The sequence below is a fragment of the Taudactylus pleione genome, unplaced genomic scaffold (genome assembly GCF_031769625.1).
Source record: "Taudactylus pleione unplaced genomic scaffold, aTauple2 ptg000094l, whole genome shotgun sequence".
NCBI classification, from domain to species: Eukaryota; Metazoa; Chordata; class Amphibia; order Anura; family Myobatrachidae; genus Taudactylus; species Taudactylus pleione.
In genome coordinates this window covers 2779434-2785681 of record NW_028284496.1, presented here as the reverse complement: position 1 = coordinate 2785681, position 6248 = coordinate 2779434, and positions in this window count along the sequence as shown.

Below are 6248 nucleotides of genomic sequence, written 5' to 3'. Positions count from 1 at the left end.
CGGTGCCTGCTCCGGACCGCTTGGAATCGTCCACTTTCTTACGTTCCTTCATGTACACCGTCCTTAAATCTTGGATTTTGGTGCAGACAGTTTTGAGGGTAGCATCCACAACAAACTTTTTTGGTGTATTCTAGCAACTCCTCCAACGCTGCCAATTTTTGGGATTTATTGTGGTATTGTCTGCAGCTTATCTGCCCTAGACATTCTTTAGACTGCAGGATCTCCAGGAATCCAGTGACAAAATCCTGCTCGCTATCAGAAGACAATTCTAAAAAGAATAATATGGACATATACAGTTTTAGCAATAATTGTAAATAGTTTTCTGATTTTTAATGTTGATATTTAAATTTTTAGGTACATTTTTTTAAGTGTTTGTTTATGTTATGGTGTTGTGATATGTATGTTATGCTGTTTTAATATGTTTTTTTACAAGGTTTTAATATGTGTGTTTTAATGTTTTTTACAGGATGTTTAATATATTTGTCATGGTGTCTTAATATATTTTTTTTACAGGGTTTTAATATGTGTGTTTAGGTGTTTTATTACAGGATTTTAATATGTTTGTTATGGTGTTTTAATATGTTTTAAGGGTTTTAATATGTGTGTTATGGTGTTTAAAAATGTTTTATGGTGTTGTAATGTATTTGTTATGGTGTTTTAATATGTTTGTGGTGTTTTCATATTTTCTAGGTATTTAATAGGTGGCCCGTGACATTGGTGGGTAGGTGGGTGGCTCATATTGGTGGACAGGGTGTATAATGCATGACCCAGCCACCGCCTGCCTCATATAGGTGGCCAGTGGCTGGGTCATGCATTTATGGGGGACAGTGGGTGGCTCACATTGGTGGACAGTGGGGGTGCATCAATACAGCAGCAAGCAATATACTCACCAAAGCAATATAGTCCAGACTTGGGTGTGCAGGCTCAATCGCGTCCTTCAAACAAAAAGTAAAGCGGTCAATCACATCAGCTTATTGACATTGAACAGGTGCTTGTAAAGGGCGGGGTTTACACTGAACTACAGAAAAAAAAGGGATTTTCCCTCCAGCACACTGCAGCAATATCAACAAAAATAAGTGAATCCTACATAATAATAGAAATTCAGAGGTATTAGTTACATACAATATATGGATAAGCGCCAGGCCGCGTCCTTCTCCTTCAACCCATGATGCTGCACAAGATGGCGATTGGGCATGTACAGGATCCTGTCAGTGAAGTAATGCGACATACGATGGATCGTGCGATAGATCATGAGTAAAAAATACTCATGATCGGCATCACATCATCTCCCAGATCGGCAAATCTGCCCTACAGCAAGGCAGATCTGAAGATGCCATGTATGACCAGCAGGTACGCGAATCCGCATCGTGCTAGTTAGTGGAAACTCACGATTTGGGCATATTTTACATGATTTGTCATCACGATTCGTCGGAATTTGGCAAATCGTGTAAAAAATTGCCAAGTGTGTAGGCACCTTTTATCTGGCAGAATATGCCCAGCATTAGTGATAGAACAATTTGTAATAGTAATAATATTTCCTGATGAATTTTTTTTTTTTAGGGGAAGCCCTGTGCTGTCACTCATATGATAGCCTAAAAGGTGAACCAGAAAAATCTGTTAAATGTATAAATGGAGAAGATACTTGCGCATCAACAATTGAATACAACCGAATAGGTAAGTACTGAATGAACTAAGATGTGTGCCTCATAACAGTGGTCCTGGGCAATAGTCTGGCAAAACAATAGTAATAGCTTGGGTAAGTAGGATTAAATATTTTAAAGGCAGTCTGGCCACAATAATGTCCTTATTTAATTTTGCTATTTTATACATAGTTTTATTATCTTCCAGTGGAGGTTAAAAGCAAAATGAGGGAATTGTAACCTGCTTCTTTGTTGCCTGCTCTGACATTATTGACCTTTAATGAGCAGAATATGTAATGTGGCAACAAAATCTGACAGTCACATGCAGCCCTGTCCTCATTAACATATAACTCATCTCCTTATACACTCTGTGCTGCTGGGGATCCTGCTCCTCACACTATATAAGTCTGTTTCTTTTTCTTTATGCTGCCTACATTCCTCTCCTCACATGTCACTGCACCTGTCATATGCAGACCTGTCCTCACTAACACATTACTAATCTCCTGCTATACTCTGATGCTGGGGACCCTGCTCCTTTCACTATATATCTCTCAGGCTGGTATAGTGAGGTGTAAATTATGTGGGACAAGTATGTGGAGGTGTCAATGATGTCTGACAGAGGTGGAGGTGTTGTATTGATGGGGAAAGGGGTTGTAGAACTGGCAGATGGTGTATAATCCAGAATTTTTAAAAACGTATATAAAAGCACTGAAAAACTACTATACAAATTACTGTATCCCAAGATTTTCAGTAAGACTAATAAAAAGATCTTAAAAAAGGTGTGAATCCAGCCATTTGATACCTTTTAAGAAAAACCCCACTACTTTCCATATGGCCACTAACAGCGCTCTGTATGGTCCTGCTGTCTGAGTCTGATTCACCAGTGCAAGCAGGACCCATTCTCCAAGTGTGGAGAATGAGCCCTGCTTAGTTGCATGCAGGCCCTTGAATGACTTTGCCTGATTGACAGGCAGCGGCATTTAAGGGGCGGCAGCCATTCCCGGAAATGGGGCATGACCACCCCGTTTTCTGGGAGTGATCAATCCAGGGACTACGTGGACATACGCAGTCTCTGGAACTCGCAAACCAGCCATGCTGAGTAAGCGGAGGCTTACTCAGCTGGCCATCCACACGATGCTGTCCACCATCGACCACCAATGGTCACACTGGTCGAGATGTTGACCTCCGTCGCACTTCTGGGATCGCAAATGCAGCACCTCCTGCTGCATTTGCCTTATTGCCAGGATCGCAATTGCAAAGCTGCCTGTGTGCGATCCTTGCTGAATCAGACCCGCAGTTGTTACTATTCTGTATTTCCAGGATGGTTTCCCCACATTTGAATGCCCTTCTCCCACTTCTCATTTTGTAAAGAGTCGCACACCCTGAATTGGCATTTCTAACTGGATCTCGCATTTCTCGGGTGTGCGCATTCATGTGATGTACGCAAGTTTCTTTAATTAAATTTGTTTTTGCAATCTTGCATCTTATTGGATTGACCCCTTTGTTTTTCTCCTAGATGGGGACTTGATTACCGTTGTAAGGAAAATGTGTCTGAAGCCACAGGCAACTTACACTTGTGGCAAATACCATCTTTTGGATTCTGAATGTTTTGAGATGCGACTGTACACTTATTGCTGCCAAGGAAACGATTGCAACGATGGTCCAATCACAAGTGAGTATATGATATATATATATATATATATATATATATATATATATATATATAAGAGAAGGGGTATATATACACACAAAATTAACCCTTATATCGCGCGTACATTGGTTCAGCTGCACCAATTAGGTGGACCTCTGCTAGTAGAGGACCTAAAAATAGAAATGGATGAGAAGGGGTACCTTTGGTGCGCTACAACTTTGAGTATTAATTGAATAGAAGAAATTTCCACCACTTAGGAGAATTTATTGCAATATTAGCTGTTGGTCAAACACCTCCCTCTAGTTAGTCTTCAAATCACCATAAGTTTATGTTTTGGATATTGTTCATAAAATAAAAGCCCTATGGTAGCCCATAATTCTCATACCTGAATATTTTATTCTTCGTATAACAGAGGTAAAAATATAAACAATTTACAATACAAATAAATACATAAATAGCATAAAACAACTTTTTGTAAACCTGCCCCAGTACAGAAGGATAGATGTTGTTATCTGCCACCTACACCTTTACAGGTGTGAGCTCTTAGGTGGACTTCTGATGTGGTAGGTGCAGGTTTTTCAAAGCGATGACCCTACGCGTTTCGTCCACCTACGGGACTTTTTTTCAGGGGTAAACACTTTAAAAAAATAAAACATATGGTGATAAATACAATTGCATATTTACAGTGTATAACAGATATATCCATAATTATGTACTTGTAATCAATTTTGATTATTTATACAGCATGAAGACAGAAGAGAAGGTTCAAATAACAGAAGTTTATCCAGAGGTTTAACAATGGCTACTGACGACAGACACATAATAAAAGTACATACCAAAAATGGAACTGGTCTGAACAAACACTTGATGATATGGAACTGGTTAGAACACTCAGTGGTATAAGCTTATTTTCTGTCCCTTGATAGGGAGAAATTCCTAGAAAGGCTTTTAAAAGCCTAATAGGAGATGCAGAAAAATTAATATTACATTATAAAATTTGGTATTTATTTTCAATATACTGCAGTCACATGTCACAAAAAAACATAAGAATAAAATTCATGATAAATTCAGTAAATACCAGATGGTTCTTATAACCCTTATATTCTAGTGATTGGGTCTGAATACCCCTCAATAACATAAGTTTATTTTTTGTCCCTTAGTTGATAAAGGCCCAAAAAATGGCTCTCAAAAGTTTATAGAAAAGTAGAATATTAATTCTACTTTATAAGGGCTCCTGTTAATTTTAAATATATTTATTAGGAAGAGAGGATTAGTACATACCAAGTAGTTCTGATAAAGATTTTACTGGAACGATTAGATGGATGTTTCTCAACCAATAAATGTAACCTAGTGTATAATGGTCAGTATTGTACCTTTGTTATTATAAGTACATTTATTCAAATGACAACATAAACATCCCTATTTATTTAATGAGAAGGATACATATCAGATTCCTTAATAGCAATTTAAATATGAAGATGCATCATATACTCCCAGTGTGTAAAAATGATGAAACCTAGTGCCAAGCAAGTGGTAAAACCTAATATGGAAGAGGACAATATTATAATATGAATGAAATTCCTCCCTTAGTGGGTTCATTGGTTTTCTCTAAGGGGCAGTGATAATAACTCACAAGTATTTATCTATCATCAACACATACATAAACATATATATATAAAATACAGTGACTATACTGTAGGTGTGTGTATAGCCCATAATAGATCTTTAGAAACCATATAATTATAATGCATGTTAATATGTTTGTACACATAAATGTCATACACATAATTAGAATGTGTTCTTCACATTTCCAAGCATAGACCCAGTATCTGTTACTTATACAGGAGAATTCATACATAATGCTGCATAGTTTCCATATCCATAATTAAAGTAGTATATAACAGAGTTTATAAAAGATAGCATTTAACAGAGGCTTGTGTAGTCCATATAGCCATAGTTTACAATTAGGTTTGCCAAAAAATTAGCTTTAACAAGGTCTAACAAAAAGACTTTAACTCACTCTATTCAGTCCAATGAAGTGTATGTCTCCCTCTGTTAGCAGTAAATGCTGGGAGATCTCAGGGCTGTGTATTTATACTCCCTTATCCTGACATCACTTCCTCCTTCATTGGACATGAGGAAGTGTGCAAAAAGTGGACATAGGATTCTATATAATTGGAAAACATGGAATTCAATTATCCCATAATAAGGGAATTAAAGTGTCGGCAATGTTCAGAGGTGAGGTAGTGTGCAAAAAGTGGACATAGGATTATATATATGCAGAATTTAGAACAATTAGCCTATAATGAAGGAATTAGAGTATTAGCAATGCGTTGGTGATACAGAAATTCATTTAATAATAGAATCCCCCTGGATTATCCCAGATAGCATTGCGCCATTGGAACGCATTCAATTAGAACTTTTCCTGCGTTCAAGCAATGGGGAGTGGAAATATCCATTCGCGCAATCATGATGGTGGAACGCATGTTTTACGCTAAAACATGCGTTCCACCATCATGATTGCGCGAATGGAGCGCATGCGTCTTTCAGCATGCTTTCCAAAGGCAGGAAATAGTAAAGCTAGGAATCGGATGTTCCACCATCGTGACTGTAGTCTGGAGCGCATGAGCCGATCACCATACGTTCCTAAGGCAGGAAATATTAAACTGCATAGTGCTGAGTACTGCCTAAACATTCCAGCACATAAACCCTAAGATAAAATTTATATCCATCTCCCTCTCATAGTATTGTGGGAGGCTAGATATTTCCACTCCCCATTGCTTGAACGCAGGAAAAGTTCTAATTGAATGCGTTCCAATGGCGCAATGCTATCTGGGATAATCCAGGGGGATTCTATTATTAAATGAATTTCTGTATCACCAACGCATTGCTAATACTCTAATTCCTTCATTATAGGCTAATTGTTCTAAATTCTGCATATATATAATCCTATGTCC